The sequence below is a fragment of the Macaca mulatta genome, chromosome 20 (genome assembly GCF_049350105.2).
Source record: "Macaca mulatta isolate MMU2019108-1 chromosome 20, T2T-MMU8v2.0, whole genome shotgun sequence".
Classification (NCBI taxonomy): Eukaryota; Metazoa; Chordata; class Mammalia; order Primates; family Cercopithecidae; genus Macaca; species Macaca mulatta.
The window spans coordinates 44,478,240-44,502,053 of record NC_133425.1 but is presented as its reverse complement, the minus strand read 5'-3'; positions in this window follow the sequence as shown (position 1 = coordinate 44,502,053).

Here is a 23,814-nt window from a genome sequence, read left to right as displayed (position 1 = left end):
CAGTAGGTGTCCGGCGAGGCCTGCGAATTTGCATTTTTAAAGCATTCCCAAGTGATGCTGACGATGCCAGTCCAGGATCACACTTATAATCCCTCTCCTAGAATCATCTAGAAGCAGCGACATATTCTCCAAACTACACAGCTTTTTTTGGTTCTTGTTACGTCTCTGATTTAGAGCGACAACTGTAACGCTGACAACGATTAAAATTCCCAAGTGGCTTCCTCTAATGCTATGGCTTTTAATCTTCTTGTTTGTTTTAAAATCCCCTTTGGATATCTGATTTTTAAAATTGTATGAGTCCTTGCCACAGAAAAGTACATGTGGACAGGTGCACACAGAATTTTACTTGCATTTTGCTGTCATTGAGTCCAGAGTATATTATTTCAATTGGTTCATGCTCATTCCTGGACCCCAGGCTAAGAAAATCTGCTAAAATAAGCCTGCAACAACAGGCTACACATGCGGTGAACAACAGGGCTTCAGCGCTCTCCAGCCCAGCTGTGTGATGTTAAGCTAACCGATTACCCTCTCTGAGACTATAAAGAGGGGGCTCACAATACTTTCCTTTGGTTACCTCTGGGGAATAGGTCTTAGAAAGTTGGAGAACAGATCTTTAAAGTTTATTTGATATGCTTCTTTACTCTTTAAACTTTATGCTGTGTGTAGATTTAAACACAACACACCACACATATGATAGACCATATTTACCAAATGCCCTCTATTTATATCAATATTATATTAATATACTACATCACTGCTGAGAATATTAGTCTATCGATCCCACCTTATATCATCCCTATTATGCCTAGAAGGCATAATACTATCAATATTTATTATAAATACTCTTATAACATTAAATATACATTTCACTCTCTCTCCCATTTGGTTTTCTAAATATGTACAGACATTTCTTTAACAAAATCTAAATTGATGGCCAATTAATAATCTTTTTTTTTTTTTTTTTTTTGAGGTGGAATCTCTCTGTATCACCCAGGCTGGACTGCAGTGGTGCGATCTTGGCTCACTGCAACCTCCGTCTCCCAGGTTCAAGCAATTATCCGGCCTCAGCCTCCTGAGTAGCTGAGATTACAGGCGCCCGCCACCACAGCTGGCTAATTTTTGTATTTTCAGTAGAGATGGAGTTTCACCATGTTGGCCAGGCTGGTCTTGAACTCCTCACCTCAGGTGATCCACCCGCCTCAGCCTCCCAAAGTGCTGGGATTACAGGCATGTGCCACCGTGCCCCAATTAATAAACTTTAACACCTTTGGTGCCTACAAATAAAATTTTAAAATCCTGTTTCTATGGTTGTTTTTAGTTCCCATGTACATGACAATGAAACCACACTAAATGGTGAATAATTCAAACTAAATAAATAAAAGTGGTGCAAATATTAAACATGTGTCCTATTCTCTCTGGGTTATTTGAGACTCAAGTGGGAATATGTATATGAAAGAACTTTGGAAATGTATTTTCTGAATTGAAAGATTATTACTTTTGCCACGGCCACTGGCATCATGCCTATCAGGTTGGAAATGCTTCCAAGGGCTTCCTGAAAACTCCTTTCTCTCTGCCAGTAGCTGAAACCCATTTCCTCACACCCGACTATTTTGGGTAGAAAAAAGAGCAGGTGGAAGGTTCTTCTTAGAAAGAAGCCCAGTTGTTTAACATGCAAATGCTGGTATGAGTATGTGCATGTGCACATGTGTGCGTGCCCAAGCAGGTGTGTGCGCATGTGTACGCATGTGTGTGGGTAGGTGAGGTTTTTAATCTATGCCCCTCATTTCTCCTTAAGGAGAAAATAAACAATGCGTAAAAGCCTGGAGCTCTCCTTCGCCTGGCCGACAGGCCCTGTTCCCACGTTGGCACTCTAGCCCTGCTCTCCCTAAGTCACCACAGCTCCAGAGCTTTTCCAGGAGCTCATCACAGCAGCCCCAGTGGCCAGTCAATGACTCCCTGCCAGTGGAACCAGTGTCCACCTCACACAAAAAGCAGGCGCTAGTGGCTTCCAGGTCCCCTGCCCTGAAGTCCTCTCCTCCTTCTGCTGTGATGGTCCTCAGCCAGGCTGCCCTCATTCAGGCCCTGACAGGCCCCAGCTGATGGCTGTCCTCGCCACACACCCGCCTAGGGTAGGCTGAGTCGGGGGTAGGTGGAACCTTGGCCTGGGGCTCAAAACACCAAGCCCCAGGCCTTGCTCTGCTTAACTTGTGAGCATTAGAACATGTCCCTTTCTCTCTCTGGGCCACAGTAGCTACACTTATAAAATAAGGACAGTTGGCTTAGACCAATGGTTCTTGGCCTTTTGAGATCCGAGGGACCTCTGAGAATCTAAGGCAGTATGGGGTCCTCTCTTCGGAATAACATCATAAACATGCACGCATAAATAATGCACATTTAATTTTAGGAGTTCAGACATCTTCTAGAGCCCATTGATAAGCCACAGTACAGCTGTGAGTGTTTTTCCAGAAATAACAACTGCACAAGGAGATGATAAACTCTTCTGTTTCTTCCTCTCTCTGTCTCTCAATGTGGTTATAGGAATCAAAGGAGGCAATGAATGAAGAAACTTCAAAACCTGTGAAGTGCTTTGTATATGTAAGGGGCTATTCTTATTAACATGCAAGCTGTTCTACAGCTCTTTGTTGACCCCATGATGATAGTAGCTACCATTTATTAAACACCTACTTAGTACCAGGTGATATACTAAAAGCAGTCTACATATTATTTTATTTAATCTTTAAAATAATCCTTGGAGGTGGGTGCTAATATTACCCCCCATTTTTACAGATGAGAATATTTATCACAGAGTTAAATTAATCCTGTCCAAGATTACACAGAAAATGGCAAATAACAGATAAGTTTTGATTGAAAATAGCCAGATAATAGATGCCTGGGTTGCCAGTCACAGAGATGAATTTTATCCAATGGAGGAAATGTTGAAAGTGATCTCTGGACTAGAAGATCAGGGGATCCATTCAAGGACAGACACACACAGGTAAACTCACACTAAAACACACATGCATAGACACACACTCACACACAGGCACTGAAGAACCCAAGTTAGACCAGCATAGATGGATGTGGTAGCAGGAGCAGTCTTGACCAATGTCCCTGGAGATACCAGACAAAGAAGCTAATCAGGCGGCACTTCCTGGAGGAGGTAAAACTGGGCTAAACTTGAAAAAAGGGAAAGACAGATAGTGAACAAGGTGACCTTCCAGGCAGGAGGAGGGATAGCTGTGTAAGCACAGAGGCAGAGGGAACCTGGGGTATCCCAATTTGCAAACATTTCCTGAGCACCTACTCTGTGCAGTCCATAGCTGCTCAGTGTCCACTGGGGACAATAAGAAGAATGCAGGGACATCAGCCCATGTGGCTCAGGCAGCCAAAGGTTTGTAAAGAGCCCACAATGGTATAGCAACCCAGCTCTGCCGCTGACTGACTATATGGTGATCGTGTTATTTAATCAACCCAGTTCATTTTTCTTATCTGTATAATGGGGATAACCATAGGATCTGCAGAGTTTTAGAGTTGTTGAAAGTATTAGATGGGATAATGCATGTACAGGGCTTAGCACAGTGCTGGCCAGGGATAAGCCCCGAGCAAGCAGTGGTGAATGCCACCCCCCTCACCATTCACTCATGAGTGTAATGAAGTTATAAGCATGATGCCTGCCACATATGGGGTATTTCCGTGTCAGTTTCCCTTTTCTTAAGGCTGCTTCCTGTGCCTGTTCATTCAAGATAGAAGACAGAAAGTTTTAAAAGGTCACAGAGGAAGAGGAAGCCTCCCCTCTGCTCCCCTGACTGATATCCAGGGAGTGAATCGCACAGTTCTTTAGAAAAAGGACGATGTGCTAATAAACTGCACAGACTCTGAGAACTGGGCACCCAGTAGTGATGGCTCAGTATCTCTGACAGGTGAAATTGAACACTTAGAACATTTCACTTGATTCCTTTCAAACAGAGAGTGAGGCGGCCCACACCTCCACTCTGTCTTTAATTGGCCACATTTTGAAGCACGCTGTTTACTTGTGACCCCGGAGTTAATAAACAGCCAGTCAGAGTCTTCACTGTAACGAAACACAGTTTGCAGGAAGGAGATTTGCTGGGTGCCAACAGTCATCTGCTGATCTGCTGGGGTTTTAGAGTAAATTACCCATCCATCAATTTCTTCTTCTTCTTTTTTTTTTTTTTTTTTTTTTGTTTGTTTGGGGAGGTATTGTTTCAGGCCAAAGGATCCTTGCTAGATAAAAATAAAAGATAAAAATACAAATTTACCACCAAAGGGCATCCGAAACATAACAGGTCCCAAGTGGTCCCATGTCCTTGCCGTCCTCCTTCCCAGCCAGCCACCCTTCTGCCTTGGCTGGCTCCAAGCTATAGACTTAGCATCCTCTTTGCCCCCACCCTCACTCCCCACCTGTAATCAGTCACCAAATCTGATGATTCTGCTTCCAAAGCGTCTCTCCACCCATATTCCCACTGTCCCAGACCCTCATCTCCAGCACTAATGAGACACCTGCCATTGTCTCCTAACTGCTCCCCCTGATGCTATTCTACTCCCTTTCAAGCTATTCTCCGTGTGGCTGCAAAGGAGATCCTTCTAAAATGCAAATTCAGTTTCATCATGCTCCTGATTAAAACTGTCCTAAGTCTCCCTGCTAACATCAGGATCAAGTCTCAGCTTCAGATAACGGCAGGCAGTACCCATCAAGATACTGATGCCACTTGCCTCCCAGCCCCCGACTCGCCTTCCTGCTCCCTCCTTGCTGCTGTAAGGTAGAGGCTTTAGCAAGACCAAAGCAGTGGTGGCTGTAAAAGACTCATGGTTCTGCCCTGCCATGCACACATCGCTTCCATCCCAGCATGCCCTCCTTTCCTTGCTGGCTTGGAAAACTTCATCCCTTCCCCTCCTCTGACGCTCAGCTCTGACATCACCACCTACAGGAAGCCTTCTCTGAGTCACCTCTCATAGAAACAGTTTCTCTTGAAATGACATGAATATATTTCAATTGTTGAATGAATATCATTGAATTAAAATTCTCTGTATTCAAGCCTGATCTCTATTTCAAACTGGGAACAAGTTGACGTCAGTGTCCTTGAGTCATAAAACCCCAGTGCCAAGCACAGTAGGCTTCAGGTGGACAATTCCACAATGCCATCACAATGTTCATGTTAGGTAGGGACATTCCTTTCTCAATTTTATAGAGATGGAAACTTAGACTCAGAGAGGTTAAGTGGCTTGTCCAAGATCACACAGGCAGTGTCAGAGACAGACCTGAACTCAGATCTGAAAGACTTGACAAAGAAGAGGTGCTCAAGAAATACTGATTTCTTTATGAATGGTCATCAGGCTCTCATATTCTTTTTAAATTGCCACCTCCCCATATCCTGAAGACACATTTAGAAAAAGACTCTAAAGGATCTTAATGAAAATGTTCAGACATATATTTTTGTATTAAATGACTATACCATGTGTACTTGAGGGGGAAGGGGGAAAGGAGGGAAAGAATAAAAAACCTATCTATCAGGCACTATGCTTATTACCTGGGTGAAGAAATAATCTGTGCAGCAAACCCCTGTGACATGCAATTTACCTATATAAGAAATCTGCACATGTACCCTTGAAGCTAAAATAAAATTTAAAAAATAAAAATAACAAAGGGATACCACCTGTATAACCTCTTTCAAAACAAAACTCCTTGAAATTTGGAGTCATGGAAAGAGCTTGAATTTGGAGAACCTGGGGTCCATCCTAATAAGCTCTGATCATTTACTTGCATAAATTTCCTCAAGCAAAAATCTTTGGGTGTTTTCAGTTGGTGAGCATTGGAATGGCAAATACCAGGGGGCTGTGGGTGGGGCAGTGACAGTGTCTATTAGAAATAGTAACAATGATAATAACAAGGTTCCAATCATTGAACATGGACGATGTCCCAGACACAGGACTAAGCACTTGGCAGGACCGCACTCTGGTAACTTGCCCAGGATTGCACTCTGCCAGCAGGCAGCAGAGCGGAACTTTCGCCCCATGGCTACTGAGGCCTGAGCACATGCTCTGATCACTCTTCCACCACTATTCCACTCTGCTGCTTCTTGTGCTCTGTTGAGATTTAAGCAGGTTCAATAGCTTGCAGGAACTGCTGAGATGGATCTGCTCTGGTCCGGACGCTCTGACCAGTGCTGTGTGAATAACGTGGGGTATGCACAGGTGCTGTGAAGACCTCCACTACTAGACAGCAAGGATCCAACTGCCTCTATGAGCCTGGGGTCTATTCTCCCTGTGCTCAAAAGTTCCCTGTACTAAGGCTCCCTGCATCCCCAGGAATGTAGAAGCAAAAAGGGAAAGGGAACAGGGACCCCCTGCATTCTCGACCTGCCCCCACACCCCAGAAAAAATCTTGGCACTTCTCTCAGCCTGGCACTGAAAGAGTTAACCTGAAACAGCTTCCATGATGAATGGCTATAATACTGTCTACGTAATGGGTTTCCTATTTAAATTTTGTGAGGATTTAATCAGTTGGGCGCAGCTGTGCAAGATGCACCATAAACTATGTTGAAAAATATGTAGACATATACATTTATCTGCTACAAATTAAGCTCACTTAGAGGTGGTCTTAATGGCCCATGTAGCCATCATTACGAGCATAAATTCTAAACTGTCTGTTTCCAGTGAATTTGCTTTGAGAAAAGAAATTAATGCTCATCCTTAGCAGAGCGTGGTAATAAATGAAAGGACCCTTAATTTGCAAAACTCTAATAGCCTCTGGCCATTTTCCATCAGGAACCCCATGCTGGGTCATACATGGCAGGGTCGCTTCATGGGGGATTGCAGTGCCCAGGCTGGGGAGGGACAGGGACAGACTTTCTGGAAGTCTACCCTGTGTGGTTTACCCAATCTTTTCAGAGGAAAGCTAAAATCCTAATTCCAAAGCTAGGAGGTGAGCCTGCAAAAAAATATATTTATAATAAAAACAAAATAAAATAAAAATCCTTCATACGAGTGCATGTGTCTTTTTGGTAGAATGATTTATTTTCTTTTGGATATGTTCATCACTGCACTAGTCACAATAGCAAAGACATGGAATCAACCCAGGTGCCCATCAATGGTGGATTGGATAAAGAAAATATGATACATATGTGCCATGAAATACTATGCAGCCATAAAAAAATGAAATCATGTCCTTTGCAGTAACATGGATAGAACACAAGGCTGTTATCCTAAGCAAATTAATGCAGTGACAGAAAAACAAATACCATATATTTTCACTTATAAGTGGGAGCTAAGCATCGAGCACATATGAAAATAATTAAGGGAACAATAGATACTGTGGACTACTAGAGGGTGGAGGGAGGGTTAGTGAGTAAAAAAACTACCTATTGGATCCTGCACTCACTACCGGGGTGATGCGATCTGTATTCCAAACCTCAGCATCACACAATATTCCCATGCAACAAATCTGCACATGTACCTCCTGTATCTAAAATAAAAATTGAAATTAGAAAAACAAAAATCCTTCAGTCTTGGCTGCATCCAGTGTGAATGTGAGTGTGTGTCCAGAGACAGACATTTAGCTTTGCCTTGGCCATGATGGCAAAATGCACTCAGCACATGGACAGCCCAACAGCGAGGGTGGATCTAGGTGCTAATAGAACTCACAGCACGTGGAAGCTCTCCCACTTTCTCCACTTTCTCTCTAGCACTGGAAAATGGCACAAAGGAGCTGGGTTTGAATCCCAGTCTGCTACCTTGACACAGCCTGATCTGGCAACTTGCTTCTCCAAATAGTCACAAAGAGCTGCCAGTTTGCAAGACACTCTCTCATTTCTCATTTCACATCTCAGTTGATCCTTACTTCATGACAACCTTAGAAGGTAGGTGCAATTATTTCTCCTATTTTAATAGGGCGGGGGCTAGACTAAAGCAAAAGAAGCATCCAGGCTGCAAGATTTAAGGAAGCACTCACGTTCAAGGTCCTATCAATGTCAGCTCTTCATTTCCATGACCCTGACATGACAGCCTCCTTAAACTTTGCTCCTTAAGTGCCTCTTGCCACACCCTAGTTCCAGCTGTGGATAGGGACCCCAAGGTACAGAGAAGTTAAGTAACTTGTTCAAGGACACACAGGCACTAAGTGAGAGAGCTAGAGTACAATTCATAGCCATTTTACTCTGAATTTCAATCTCTTTTCTATATGCCAAATGATGGCCATTTGAATTGAAAAGTTTGATTTTATTCAGCCCAAGTGAGGCATTTACTGTGGGCCAAACTATACAGCCAAAGCTTTCACATAAGAATTATCTCATCTCATTTTCTTCGTGGCGTCCTTTACTTTCAGAAATAATCTTATCAATTCATTTAAAAAAGAAAAAAGTTTGTGGCCTGTGTGCTCCACTAGAATATTCACTTTATTCGAGTGGCTAGAGCAGTGCTTGGCACATAGTAGGTGCTCAGTAAATATTTGTCAAATAAATTATCTTATTCAAGAAATGTTTAAATGAGAAGTTGTATGAAACTAGTCTGATGGTTCTCATGCCTGGTTCCAGGTACCCGAAAGATGAGACCGAACCATTTAGGAAGTGTGGTTTATTTCCTCTCTGCTAAATATCAGGTGTTCCCATAACTCAACCATCCTGGGAAAAGGAATTGGTGATGGAAAATCCATTCATAAAAAAAATTAAAATCTGGGATTGTTTTGTTTGGTGCTTTTTCAGAAACAAAAAATGCAGAAACACTTTCACTAAAGTGTCTGATGGCAAGAATTGGGGTTGCATTAGAAAGTGGTAGAAGGGGTTGGGCACAGTGGGTCATGCCTGTAATCCCAGGACTTTGGAAGGTTGAAGTGGGAGGATTGCTTGAGGGCAGGAATTAGAGACCTGCCAGGGTAATAGAGAAAGACTCCTTCTCTACCAAAACAAACAAACAAACAAACAAACAAACAAAAAACCCAGGTGTGACGGCGCCACCTGTAGTTCCAGCTACTTGGGTTGGGAGGCTGAGGTGGGAGGATCACTTGAGTCCAAGAGTTCAAGTCTGCAGTGAGCCAGGATCACACCACTGCACTCCAGCCTGGGCTACAGAAAGAGACCGTGTGTCTTAAAACAAAACAAAACAAAAGGCGTGGGGAGCAGGTAGAAGCATGAAAATCACAATCTTAAATGATTCTATTGAAATCTGACCAGTTGCAAAGACACCAGCAATTACAGGACTCTTAGAAGGCTCAAGAGAAGCATGTAATAGCTCCTTTTCAAAACTTGAGACAAGCCTCCAGAGCTCTTTTCCTGTGTCCCGCAGGCCCAGCCTTCCCTTTTGAGACAAGGCTACCTGCAAGCCACCTCTCGGAAGATTCCCAGTGTGCCCTGTGCCATTTCCATAGAAAGCACCAGAGGAGGAAAACAAATCTTTACAGATCTGGCCTACGGTTCTGCACAATTTAACAACTGACAAGCTTGTGGAAATAGGCAGGAATCATTACTGCATTAGCATCATTGCCATTGAAACAGATGATGAAATTAGGAGCAGCCAAAGGGAGCTGCTTGTGCTCCCAGCTGGGTGGCTCATGGGAGAGACCCTCATGGGAAACTACTTCCCCTGCCCCTGGGCAGGCTCTTCTGGGAGAGGTCCACACAGGACAGTTTCAGTGGGCACTGGGCAGACTGGGGAGTGGGTGGCCATTGAGTATAGCATTGGGGTTCACACAGAGAAAGCCAGACTGCATTCCTGACAGGTCACAGTGACAACACTTAAAGTTAAACATAAATTCACAGATAATATGTTTTTATAGCTAGTAAGGGCAGAGGGCTCATCTGAACCTATGCCCAGGGCCAGACAAAGGTAGGGGCCTGTCATCTGCACTAACAAACTTCTAAATCAACTTCCTTTTGCCTGTGGAACCCCAGTTTCTCCCTCCCCACCTGACTAGCAAATGCCACTTCCTCTAGGCAGCCCTCTCTGATGTCCTACCCTGCCCCTGACTGTCTCAACGTCTCTGTTGGCATTCTCAGAGCACCAGGTATGTAGAACCAGCCTCCACATTAGCCCTTCCTGCACTTGGCCTGCTTCCCATGCAGTCCCAGGAGGGCAGAGGCCACAATCCACTGACGATTTTCATCTCCGATCTCATCTCCCATCTCATCTTCTGTCATCTCTAGTCTAGCACAGATACTAAGCACTGCATAATACTTGTAATAAATGAATCAATAATGGTCTATACCAGGGCATCTCAAACATTTAGATGCATAGACTCATGGGGGTACCTTGTTAAAATGCAGATTCTGATTCTCGGGATTTGTATTTCTAACAAGTTCCCAGATGAGATCACCGCGGCTGGTCCTGGCTCCCTACTTTAAATAGCAAGAGTTCATGTTACCATAAAAGACATGCGCATGCACTGTTACCAATGCAGAGAAGTGAGGCTTTGCCCCCACCCTTATTTTAAGAAGTGAGTTGGTCAGGGTGCCTGATATCTTGTTCACACTCTTAATTTTGGGGGAGCAGCTGAGCAGTCAGCACAGACTTGAGAACATTTTGTGAAATGCTCTACGTGCGTGGTAAGTTCTACCCCAAATGAAAGGCTGTTGTTGAAGTCCTTCCTATTAATAATACACAGGTGGGACTGTACTAGTATGAGGGCAGCATAGCCCTGCTGTGACATGCTGAGCTCTGGAGTCCAATCTGCGTAGGTTTGCGTCCTGCCTTTGCCACTGGCCGCCTGTGGGGTCCTGGGCAAGTTACGCAACCTTCCTGTGCCACAGATGCTCCCTGTTTAGCATGGAGAGAATTATAACACGTGCGTCACAGTGCTGGGAGGCCTGAACAGGAGACACACTCTGGTGGAGTCCTAGGCACTGATCAGTCTCTGCTGTTCTTAATTGTTGCTTAATGCACAAACAGAACTATGTCTCTGCCGGACCTCGACCCAGAAGAATAATTCCAGGGCAGCTGCTCAAAACTCAAACTGTAGACACTGGAGGCCAAGAGACAACAGCCACCTAGATTTTATGATTTAAATGGGATAGAGTGGGCTGCCTATAATAAAGCATTTTTTAAACAAGAGACTTGTTCTCAGGTTGACATATAAAGATGTAAATTCGAGCCATAAATCTCCCTCCATAGCCCTGGTGCCCGAGTTGCTCTGTGGTGCCTGAATCACTGGGCAGACTGCCTTGCTCAGCCTGGCCACAGCCTCATCCTCTGCAGGGTCCCTAGAGCCCTGGCGTCCCGAGGGACCAGCACTTTTCATACAGCAACATCTCTCCCACAGGGTGTTTCCTGACTTGAGCAAAATGGCAGAATTAGGAAGCTGAGTGTGGCCAGGTGGAAGAAGGCTGTCTCCAGCATCACGCTTGACAGACAATGACAGGGCGCAACAAAGCTGAATATACGAACCCTTCCCAGAGAGTTGCTTTTAGGCCGCTCCCGGGTTGATGTCATACAGTCAGTTCAGCTAAGACAGTGGCATCTCTTTTTGGCCTTATGAGATTTTCCTTCCGGAATGCTCCAGGGAGAGACCCTTGCTGTTCTCCAGCTCATGCCTCTCTTCCAGCCCCAGGCACACAGGCCTTTCTTTCCACCCCTTATTGCTTTGCAGAGTCTGTCCATTCTCAACGTTCCAGACTTACCTTAAATATTATCTTCCCAGAGGGGTTGGAGCTGTTGTCAAAATCTAAAAATGTAGCCCCTACCATCATTCTCTCTCATAACACTCTGTTTTCTGCAGTTTCTAACTGCGCATTTTTGCTTGTTTGTTTGTTTTTGTTTGCCTCCCCTGCTAGATGGTATGCACCATGAGGACAGGGCTGCATGCATTTATCCACTGCTCACTGCTCCATCCCAGCCCTAGTGCACAGTCGCCATGGCTACAGTGAAATGTATGGGTGCCTCACTCTGTGCTGATACTTTTCTAAGGAATGACCCTGCTTTCCCTCCTCCTTTCCTCGTAGCCCTATGAGGTAAGCACTATCATTAGATCCGTTTTTATAGATAAGGCAATGGGAAAGCTGACATTCAGTAACTTCTTCAAGGTCACATGAGAAGCAGCAGATTCATAAGCCTATTCAGTGGGGCTGACATCAGAGCTGGCCCTTTTAGGACACCATGCTGTCACACAGTAAATGTTCAAAAAGAATTTGTTGAATCAATAAATGATTAGAACCACTCGGTCCAATATGATCCCATTTAAACCCATTCAATTCAGTTAAATCAATGCGCACTGGGTTCTTGGCAATGTGTTGGGCACTGTGGGGGCCCAACCTCAGGGAAGATTATTAATGGTGGCTGTGGCAGCAGAAGCCTGTGTGCAGATGACCTTGCCAGCCTCCTCTGACTCTCCCACTTGCCTGACTAGCTCATCAGATGCCCTCAGGATGCTGGACTTTTGTGAATCTGAGATGTGCATAGCATTCCATGGTGCAAAACTGAATGACATAAGGGCCTCAGCTTCCATGTCACAATCCCTTAATTGTAGATATGGACACCAAGCCAAGACAGGTTAGGCACATAGCTAAGAAGTAGTAGAAAGAGGATTTGAATCCATCCAGACTGGCTCTGGAACACCCATTACACTACACAACATCACAGTTAAAAAAAAAATTAAACACGCACTTGTTCTATTCATCACAAGCATTCATATGTGTAGTTGAAGCCAGAGTCAGTTACAAGTAGGCAGTCATCTGTCTGCAGTGGGACAGCCAGGAAGGGGCTGATCCGGGACCCTAAGGCCAGCACGGTACCCAAGAAACACTCCATGCGTGCACCTAGAATGGGTACCATCCTGCTTCTGTTAGAGCAAAATGTCACTAATAAGAACAATAAGTGAATGTCTGCTAGGATACATACGTCAAGAAGGGTGAGACCTGTGCAGGCACACAAAACACTTAATGAATTCAGGTTCAGCATCTTTTTTTCTGGATATTTTTTCCAACAGACTTAGTTTAGCTCTGAAACCACTTACAAGAAGCACTAGATACAAAGCAGTAATTTCTAATCTCCTGGCATTCCTGTTGCCACAGTCATGAGTTCTGTCATGCCCACAGACCACCTGTACTGTTAATTACTTAACACCTTATCTTTAATTGAACCCACTTAAAAAAAAAACCTTAAAAATACAGTTACTTTAAATTTATGAAAAATACAGTTATTTTTAAATAGTCATTAAAAAACTATAAGTGGAAAATGAGTAATATTAGGTGGTAACATTAACTATAAACACAATGAAAACAAAGGAATGTTATTAAATTCAAACCAGATATTGTTCCCTAGTCTCAACCAGAGGCCTGCCCTGTGTTTGTTGCAAAGGGAGATAGATAATGTTGCAGAGGCATGAAGGCCAGATTAGCAGCAAGTCAAGCCTTTCTCCCTGATGCCATCGAGAGCCAAAGTAAAATAAAGTTGGAAAGGGAATTATTGTCTCTCTAAATGAATCAATGTTCTTAATGGTGTTTAATATCTTGGACCTGGGAGACACTGGGGTGGGGACACTGGAGCAGAGCTTCAAGTCTCATCTGTGGCACCCACCCACTCTGTGACTTTAGGCAAGTCACTTTTTATTTTTGGAGACAGAGTCTCACTCTGTCCCCCAGGCTGGAGTGCAGTAGTGTGATCTTTGCTCCCTGCAACCTCTGCCTCCTGGGTTCAAGTGATTCTCATGCCTCAACCTCCCGAGTAGCTAGATTACAGGCGCGTGTCACTGCACTGGGCTAATTTTTGTATTTTTAGTAGAGATGGGATTTTGCCATGTTGGCCAGACTGGTCTCAAACTCCTGACTTCAGGTGATCTGCCCTTCTGGGCCTCCCAAAGTGTTGGGATTACAGGCGTGCGCCACCGTGCCTGGCCTGAGTCACTTATTTTCAATAGGCCTCAGTTTTCCTACCTGAGATGCAAGTTTAGACTAGAATTTAGTTACCAGGTGGTCTCTTGGGTCCTTCCAAGTCTCAGATTCTCTGACTCAATTCCAGGCGAACGATATTACATCCATCAAACTGTTGCACACTGAAATTGAGAATGTGTCCTCTAAGAGCAGTTCAAATACACCATTGTTTCCACAGAAGGCTCATTCCTGGGCTGAAATCAAGTTTCAAGACTTTCTGGAAAGCCTTCCTCCATTGGCAAAGGTCATTAAGATGTGTGAAGAAGGGCCGGAGGCTTGGGCAGGAGGCAAACTCGGCAAATAAAAGTTCACTTGATTCCAGAAAACCAGCTTCCATGAGCAATTGGAGTGGCTCACTTTGGTTAGAATATTTTGTAACTAGTAGGATTATCTGTAATGATAAAATTCATACCTCCCAGCTTTCAAATAAAGATGTCCCCAGGAGGGTATTGATGGCATCATTGTTGTTGGAAAGAGAAAGAAAGAGTGGCTGGGTGATTCCATTGTGTGTGGAATAAAAGGGCTGGGAAACAGATCTATTTTCGTATTAGCTAACTGCAGACCATGGCACCCCCAGATCGACTCATTCTTGGGCCACAACAGCTCCCCTCCAGGAAGCCGGGATGTGCTTCTAGCAAACAAACACAGGGCTGGACACCCTCGGGGCAAGGGCCTGCTTTAGGGGCACAAAGAAATGCCGGCATGGTATGCTCCCATGACGGCCAGATCTTCATTCTCCACACACCTGGGGCCACCGGCCACTGCCCTCCCGCCCACAGCTTTCTCTGGCTGCAGCAGCAAATGCCCTCCCCCCATTCTTCTCTGCTCATCAAATTGTCTGTGGTCACCACTGGAGACATGTGAACTAAAGGAACACACTTGGCCCTGCCTAAAGATGAGGAATGTCTCAGGAGCCACAAAACCAACAGCTTCATTACCAGGGACTAAGTATTAATTACTTATGTTTTCCAAATTTAGCTTGAGGACCACAAGGTTCAGTGGGAGAATGCCTAACGAGGACGTAGAGTAGTGGCAGTTCACTTCCCTGGCCCCTGTACACCAGGTGCTATCCTAAGTGCTCAGTATACGCGAAGGCATCTGTTTCTCGCAGCAGCCCTGGTATTGGTATGACTCTTATCATTCCATTTTACACACTTAGAAACTGAGGCACAAAAAGCCATGTGATTTCCCCCAAATGTGAATCAGCCAGAAAGTGCCAGACCCAAAATTTGAGCCTTGGCTGAGTGGCCAGTCCAGGCTCTAAACCACTGTGCAAACCTCTGACCATGGCAGGCAGCCACTATGGGGGCCAAGTGCTTACCCCTGAGAGGCCAACAACCTTGGGTTTGAGTCAGAGTTCTGACACTTATGCCCTCACTGAGCCTCAGTTTTCTCATCTGTAAAATAGGAGTAAAGATGCTAAGGATGAAGGATAAACAAATTAAAGCTGTTCTGCTGTCAGCACAGGGCCTGGCACATAAGAGATGCTCAGTAAATGCCTTTCTATGAATGATGATGGCAGTTGCTTCTCCCTCTTCTCTGCCGATCCCAATCCTTGCCTATTCTTCTAGCCTCGGTCACAGAAGTCCGACATCCCCCCTCCAACTTCACCTTGAGAGTCCTAGGAATTCAGAGCTGAGAATGACAGGAGAGCTCCTCTGGCCAGTTTATGGATGAAGCTAGAAAGAGCAAGATATTGTCCAACCTTAACAGGGGAAATGAGCAGAGTCAGGAATCTCAGGCTTGGAGTTGGGCCACCCCACCCACCCATCTCCCCCTGCTGACTCCAGTTCCCACCCCAGACCCTTGGGGCTCACATCCTTCTCCAAAACTGGCTCCCTGGCAAGGCCAGGTCAGGCCGGGGAAGGGGCAGCCTGGGCCCATAACTCAGCCAAGTCACCTGGCAGCTGCTCCTGGTGCAGAAGCCATTAAAACCTCCACATCTGTTCTCTGCACCAACAGCAAATCAACATGAGGCCGCTCTCCTTCCCTCAGCAGGTCCGAGGGCTTGGATGCAGCCACCACTGCATTAACTCATTAACTCTCAAATTTTAGCCCCATGCGTCAACCCAATCTCATGTTGGTCACCCCTTCCCTCTTGTACTCAGTCTTCTCCACACATGACCCCACCCAATAGCCACCCCTCACTCCTGGCCACAATCAAGCCAGAGGATTAAGACAGATACATAAATTACTAAGATGTGGGGAAATTCAACACTTGGATAGGTGAGGCAGGGTCCACCCCTTATTCAGGAGATGAATAGCTCCCCCGCCTGCTCCTCTCCTTTAGAACTGTGGGTCTCAACCCCTGGAAGCGTACATATCTGAAAAGTTCCAAGGGGTAGAATGAGAAAATCAGAAACCCTGAGGTCAGAACCGGGCTTGGAACATTTAAAAACATCTCTCCAGGTCATTCTGGTACACAACCACAGCTGAGAACCACAGGTTAAAAGCTTGGTTTGTGGGAAGCAGTGTGATCTCCTCTCATGAGCCTTCATCACACTCTGGGCTGTAGAGGCCTCCCGGCCACCAGACCGTCTTTGTCAGTGCAGTGATTCTGCGCCCAGGCTCTGGAGTCAGATTTCCTGAGCCCAAGTTCTGTTTTGAAAGTCTATACAGACAGTGTGACCTCTTAGGTGAGAGTTTTAAAAAGACTCCGCAGGCTCTTCCCTGAACTGTGCAATGGACAGTGAGGCTCCTGATGTGACTGTGTTACTGAGGAATGAAATGAGGTGATGTGTGCAAGGAACACTCAGGCTAGGCACTCAGTAGGTCTGGAGGGATGTGGCTACTTTTCCATCCTACGGTGCTCCATGCATTGTACTCCACCCTCTTTCCAGTGCTTCTTTGGCATCAAATACTATGATAGCAACAGCATGAGCCAGCCATGCTCCTGCCTCTGTATGTTATCTTGTTCCTGGCACATGGCGTGTCTGCCAGGGAGCTCACCAGATAAGTAAAGGAAGCAAATACTAAGGTTCATGTCTCAGGTGTTGCTGTGAAAAATGAGAAAAAGAAAGCTTTCCACTTCTCAGAACTTGTTGGAGCAAAATCATAGTGATACCACTGAGTATGTTTTGGTGGCTATAGATATTTTTTCAATGCCCTAGATTTAGGCCAGTCACAGTGGCTCACGTCTGTAATCCTAGCACTTTGGGAGGCAGAGGCGGGGAGATCACTTGAGGTCAGGAGTTCAAGACCAGCCTGGCAAATATGGTGAAACCCCGTCTCTACTAAAAATACAAAACTTAGCTGAACACGGTGGCACATGCCTGTAATCCCAGCTACTTGGGAAGCTGAGGCAGGAGAATCACTTGAGCCCAGGAGGTGGAGGTTGTAGCGAGCTGAGATCACACCACTGTACTCTAGCCTAGGCAACAGAGCGAGACACTGTCTCAAAAAAAAAAAAAAAAAAAAAAGCCCTAGGCTTAAAAAAAAGTATGTATTAATGCTCCAGATTTTTAAAAACATATGTGCAATTATGTGATTTTGGTACAAACCAACATGCTACATGTTTAAAACTCCAGATAATAATCCTTGTTGTAAAACACGATGATGGGCTGGGTCTATGCGTGTTGGCTCTGCTGCAATGACACTGCCTTCAAGGCAGGACACTGATTTTTTGAAGGACCCCTGCCCCCTAAGCTGGTACTTAGTACAGCTTCAAAGAAAGGGGCGTTGAGTCAGGCATGTGAGGGCATCTTTTTCCTGTTGGAATTTCCCTCCAGCTCTTCACTGAGGCATCAGGGGAGGAGCCGGGCAAGTTGACTGACCTCAGGTTTTCAGTTTGAACTTTAGACCTTTAAGTACCAAGTCATGGAGACTTTCAGAGTCTCAGTTTACTCATCCATAAAATGGGTATAATTTCCTCATTGGACTATTTTGAGAGTTAAGTGAGATAACAGATTATGAAAACACCCAGATCACTGTAGAAAATGGAGCAGACACCGCTTAAATGAGCTGCTTCTTTTTCTAAATCCTTCATCCTGGGAAATGTGAGTAAGCTCCTCCTGCCTCCATGGGGAAGCCCTGACTCTTTGGGAGCCTATTAGCTGGGCCAAGTAGAGAGTTAAACATACAAACTGACAAAGGGGCTGTGGAGCTATTTCAGAGCACCCCCACTCTCCAGGCAGATGGTCCTGGGCCAGATGGCTTGGGAGGTGGGGGGCCGGGGGATGGCAGCCCAGGTGTTTGCTGTGGCAGCATAGGTGTGTGAGGGAAGTGTTCACTTGTCCACCTCCCGCCTCCCTCGGATTTCTCTTCCAGAGGGTGCGCTGCCCAGCTCTGACAGATGTGCAGTCTGGGAAGGTTTCCAGGCCCAGTGTGGGGAAAGAGGGCAGTTCACCCCATGCCAGGACCTGCTCTGGCAAAATGGGAAGTTGGTGAGCTTGTCTTGGTGCTTTTAAGGTTCCTCTGCTCAACTTTCTTCACCTTCAACCATTGACCCCTGTACCTTCCAAGGTTAGCATGCTGCATTCCAATTTGGCAGCTTCTGTCTCTCTCTCACTCCCTCAAAACTCCTTCAATTTTTCTGGGGATGTTATTCATACCTGCGGAAGCAGTTGATCGGTTGCAGCATCCCATGCTGGTGACTTAGGCCCTTAATGTGTCTCCCCTCCAGGAACCCCCTTGTTGTGACTCTTGCTACCCGTAGGAGTTTAGCAGCACCACAGGTCAGTGAGGGAAACATCTGTGATGGGCTCGTCACATCCTTTGGGAGAGTACCTGCTCTACTCACATGAGGAAACACTGCAAAGAGAGAAAGACTACTTTCAATGAGCCACAGCCTCTCTGGGCCTCAGTTCTGAGCATTCAGGGTCGCATGAAAATAAGAGGTTGGGATAACAGCACCGAGCAAAGATCTGGAGGATGCTAGCATGGAAATGAGGTGACATGTTTCAGACACTCGTCACAGAGCCCATTGTTCTTCTAAGGGTGAGACACATTTCGAAGCAGAGGCCAGACAGGCATTTCACTTGTGGGGACATGAAAGAGTATTGAAAGCAGTAGAGTTTAGGGGCCAGATGCATTTTCTGGGGCTGCAGTAATGAAGTGCCAGAAGCTAGGCATCTGAAACAACAGCAGTGTGTTGCTTCACAGTTCAGGAGGCTGGAAACTCAGTGTCCCAGTGTCAGTGGGGTGGTTCCTTTTGAGGAAGTGTCTGTTCCAGGCCTCTCTCCTTGGCTTGTAGATGGCTGCCTTCTCTCCGTGCTTCTTCATGTCATCTTCCCTCTACAACTATCTGTCCCTGTGTCCAAATTTCCGCTTTTATAAACACACCATTCATATTGGATGAGGGGTCTACACTGCTTTGGCATGACCTCCTCTTAACTTACTGCATCTGCAATGACCCTATTTCCAAATGAGATCAAATATGAATCTTGGGAAGGGATACAAGTTAATCCCATAACAGCGCTAAATATGGCTCTGCTGTTACACAGTCCTGAATTCCAACCATGTGGGACCTCACTTAGAAGAGCTCTTCAACATTATGAGGCCTCAGTCTCCTCATCTGTAAAATGTGAATAGGAAGAGGCCATCCCTGAGAGGGATATTTTAAAGGCAGTGCTAAAATAATGTCTACAGTGCATTAAACATGTGAATTGGGACAATTTAAGTCCTCAAGGGACAGCAGTTGCTATTTTGATTATGCTGCCCTTGCAGCCACGTGGGGAACTGTCCACCTGATCCAGAGATCAGACCCTCTTTGTCCATGTAACTGGGAAAGGAGAGAGAGACCAGACCTAGTCCCCAGCCATGTGGGTGTCTAACACAGTCTCCCACAGCTCGAGGCTTGAGGAAATGCTATGTTGAAATAGAACAAAGATTTCCAACACAATTAAAATTCCTTTGGTAAAGAAATAAAAGGTTTGTGGCAGCAAAGAGTATGAAGCAGAAGTAATAATTCAGATAACATCAATGCATGTTATTTTATGTTTTTCACATAAGATCTTCTTAAAAGTATATTCTTCCTTCTCAGTTTCTTTTGTCTTTAGAGGAAGCAGGCAGCTCAGAAATGAAGTTCTGGCAATTTGGAAGCATTCTCTGGGATTCCTCCTATTCCTCCGACTTCACAGTCATTTTCAAATAGTGTGAGAGAAAAGATTCCTGCTTAAATATGTCTCCAGTCTCCCAAACCTAAAGGTCTCCTGTCTGTAACAGAAAAGCACCACAATAGCCATGTTCCTATCCAATTAGGAGCTTGAGCTGATAAAATATTTCCTGCCAAGAATAGCAATTCAAGAGAAAAGGAGAGAGAGAGAGAGATTTTCTTCTTCAAAAGTATGGAAAAAAGGCTTTTAATCAGAGAAGCAGATCTTTCTTTTTATTACTGAGGATAATATGATATGAAATTCTCCTCAAAACTGCACATAATGAAGGTAAAATGAATCATGGGAAAATTCCCTTCTGTTACTGTAAAATTCTGATGAGCATGGGAGAGTTTAGAAGTGTTTTAGTTAGTTAGTCTGAATTAGTATCTACTTTTTCTCAAAAGAAGATGATCTCTTTTGGTTTAAAGAAATATCCTCAGGCACTTGAGGTAGACTAAATAAATGCCCCCCAAAATGTCCAGGTCCTCATCACTAGAACCTGTGAATGTTACCTTATGTGGTGTGGTGATTAATTGTATTTGTCCACTTAAATCTACGTTACCCAGTTTTTTTTAAACTTTTTTTTTTTTTTAGAAATGGAGTCTCACTATGTTGCCCAGGCTGGCCTTGAACTCCTGGGTTCGAGTGATCCACCAGCCTCAGCCTCCCAAAGTGTTGAGATTACAGGTATGAACCAGGGCACCTGGCTGGTACCCAGTTTCTTGATCAAACAGCAATCTACATATTACAGTGAAGGTAATTTTTAGATGTGATTCACATTTAAATAAGTAGGCTTTGAGTAATATGGGTTATCCTCCCATAAAATGGGTGGGTCATATCCAATCAATCATGGCCTTAGGAGAAGATAATAAGATTCCCCGAAAAAGAGAATTATACCTCCAGACTTCCTTCAGACTCAGAACTGCAACATCAACCCTTTCCTCAGTCTCCAGCCTGCTAGCCTGCCCTGCAGAGTTTAGACCTGTCAGCCTCCATAATCATGTGAGCCAATTCCTTAAAATAAATGTGTCTATATCTATATATCTATCTAATCTATCTATCTATCACCTATCATGTATCTATTATCTATCATTGCTTGTTATCTATCTATCATTGCTATTATCTACCTATCTATCTAATTGATTCTGTTTCTCTGGAGATGTGATAACATTCAGGGTCTTGAGATGGGGAGATTATCCTGGATGATCTGGGTGGGTCCAGTGTAATCACAAGGGTCCTTATAAAGGGATTGCAGAAGAAGTCAGAATCAGAGAATGTGATGTGATGACAGGAGCCAAGGCTGGAGATGTGATCTGCATATGGAAAAAAGGAGGCCACAGCCAAAGGAATCCTGGCAGCTTCTAGAAGCTACAAAAGGCAAGGAGACAAATTATCCACTCAGAGCCTCAAGAAGAAGCCAGTCCTGCCCACACCTTGACTTTGGGCCTTCTGACTCCCAGGCCTATAAAAGAATACATCTGTGTTGTTTCAAGTCACCAAATTTGTGATAATTTCTTACAGCAGCAATAGGACACTAATACAATGACTAAGAGCTACCAAAGAAAACTTGTTGGGTATGTGAAATAAAAGTACTATTAGAGCCGTGTATTTTTATTTATTATTATTTATTTATTTTGAGACAGAGTCTCACTCTGTCACCCAGGCTGGAGTGCAGTGGTGGGAGCTCAGCTCACTGCAGCCTCCGCCTCCCAGGTTCAAGTGACTCTCCCACCTCAGCCACCTGAGTAACCGGGGTCACAGGTGCATACCACCATGCCCAGCTAACTTTTGCATTTTTAGTAAAGCTTGGGTTTCACCATGTTGGCCAGGTTGGTCTTGAACTCCTGACCTCAAATGATCTGCCTGCCTCGACCTCCCAAAGTGCTGGGATAGAGCCCTGTATTTTAAATATTGACAGTTATTACCAATAAGGGTTATTATCCTATGTAAGTAGCTCTTATAAATAAATACAAAGGCAGATGCCTCATAACACAGAGCATTTATAAGAATTCAGAGAAGAGGAAACGGCAACATCAAATAAATGCCATAAATATTTTGCACTAGTTGATAATAATGAGATACTATTTTCTTTCCTACCTGCTTAGTAAATGTCTTGAGTGATAATACTTACTGAAGATAAGACCATGGCAAGGCAGCACTTTCCAACACAGCTGGTGGAAATGTAAATGAAAAGCATTGTTTTGGAAATTATTTACATAACATATATCATGAGCCTTGAAAATTTATATCCTTTCACCCATATGTTCACATTTAGAAATCTAGCCCAAGGAAATAATCAGAGATATGAGCAAAGATGAATGTGTGTGTTGCAGCACTAGATACGAGGTAATGAAAACAACCGATGAATGTCCATCAATGTAACAATAGTTAGGGATATTGCAGTAAATATGATGCAACCATTAAATAGAGTGTTTTAAAAAACTCTCTGTCATGGAGTGATGTCAGTGAAAATAGTGAATTAAGGGATTCTAAAAGTCTACCACTGTGGCCAGGCACGGTGGCTCATGACTGTAATCCCAGCACTTCGGGAGGCTGAGGCAGGTAGATCACGAGATCAGGAGTTCAAGACCAGCCTGGCCAAGATGGTGAAACCCCGTCTCTACTAAAAATACAAAAATCAGCTGGGCGTGGTGGCGGGCACCTGTAATCCCAGCTACTCAGGAGGCCGAGGCAGAGAATTGCTTGAACCCGGGAGATGGAGGTTGCAGTGTGTCAAGATCGGGCCACTGCACTCCAGCCTGGGCAACAGAGTGAGGCTCCATCTTAAAAAAAAAAAAAAAAAAAAAGAAAAAGAAAAAAAAAGAAAACAAAAAGTCCACCACTGTATCAAACAATGAAACAAACTTACAAAAACAGTCGCAATCAATGTCTGACAATCAAACTAAGAAAAACTAACCAGTCTTCAATGTAGTAGCCTTAAAAATAATGTCCCATATTCTCATTTCCAGCATAAGAGGAGCACGATAAGCCCCAAGAATTGTAATTACTAGCCGAGTACCCACCGGTGGTTCTCTGGAAGACCAGCTCAAAGGCTCGTCTTTACCTCACCTAACTGTGCCCACCAGGCACTATAGCAGCTACATGGGGCATTTGTCAAAAACACATACAGATAAATGTTTCAGCTGCTAACACCTGAGGCAATGGATAACAGCTGGTGCAAGCAATACACTAACCAAAAAGCTTGGGAGGGAAGACTGAGGACTGAAATGCTTTGGAGAATAAGGGCTTTGAAAAGCTTCAACCTATTCCTGGGAATCTAGAGGGCCATGTGCATTCCCAAGGCGCTGCATCTGCTCAGGAGAGAACTAAGAAAGCCCGAAGATCTCACCTCTGACTGATGCTGAAATTCTGTGCAAATAGGAAGTGAAGGCTAAAGCACATTTGTAAACTCCCTGGCTGATTGTTGAAGGCATATCCCACAATACACACAGTACGTCTTCAAAGACTGGAAGATGTTTTGGTTCCAGGCATTAATGAAATCTCTGTCCAATTATTAGCTGACCATTAAGCTGATAAAACAGAGATGTCAGTGGTCACACATTACAAAGAATGCAGACTTTATAAAATCAGTTCAGAAAAGTCACCAAACAAACAACTACAACAAGCAGCAACAGAAAACCACATTATAATATGCAAAATGTGAGGTTATTGACTAAAAACTACAAAGCTGGCAGAGAATCAAGAAAGTATTACCCATACAGAAAAATAAAACTAATCAATAGAAATTATCCCTGGTGAAGTCCAAACATTGGACTTACTCCAATCAAAAGGCAGACACTGACAGAATGCATTAAAAAAAAAAATCATCCAACTGTAAGCTGTCTATAAGA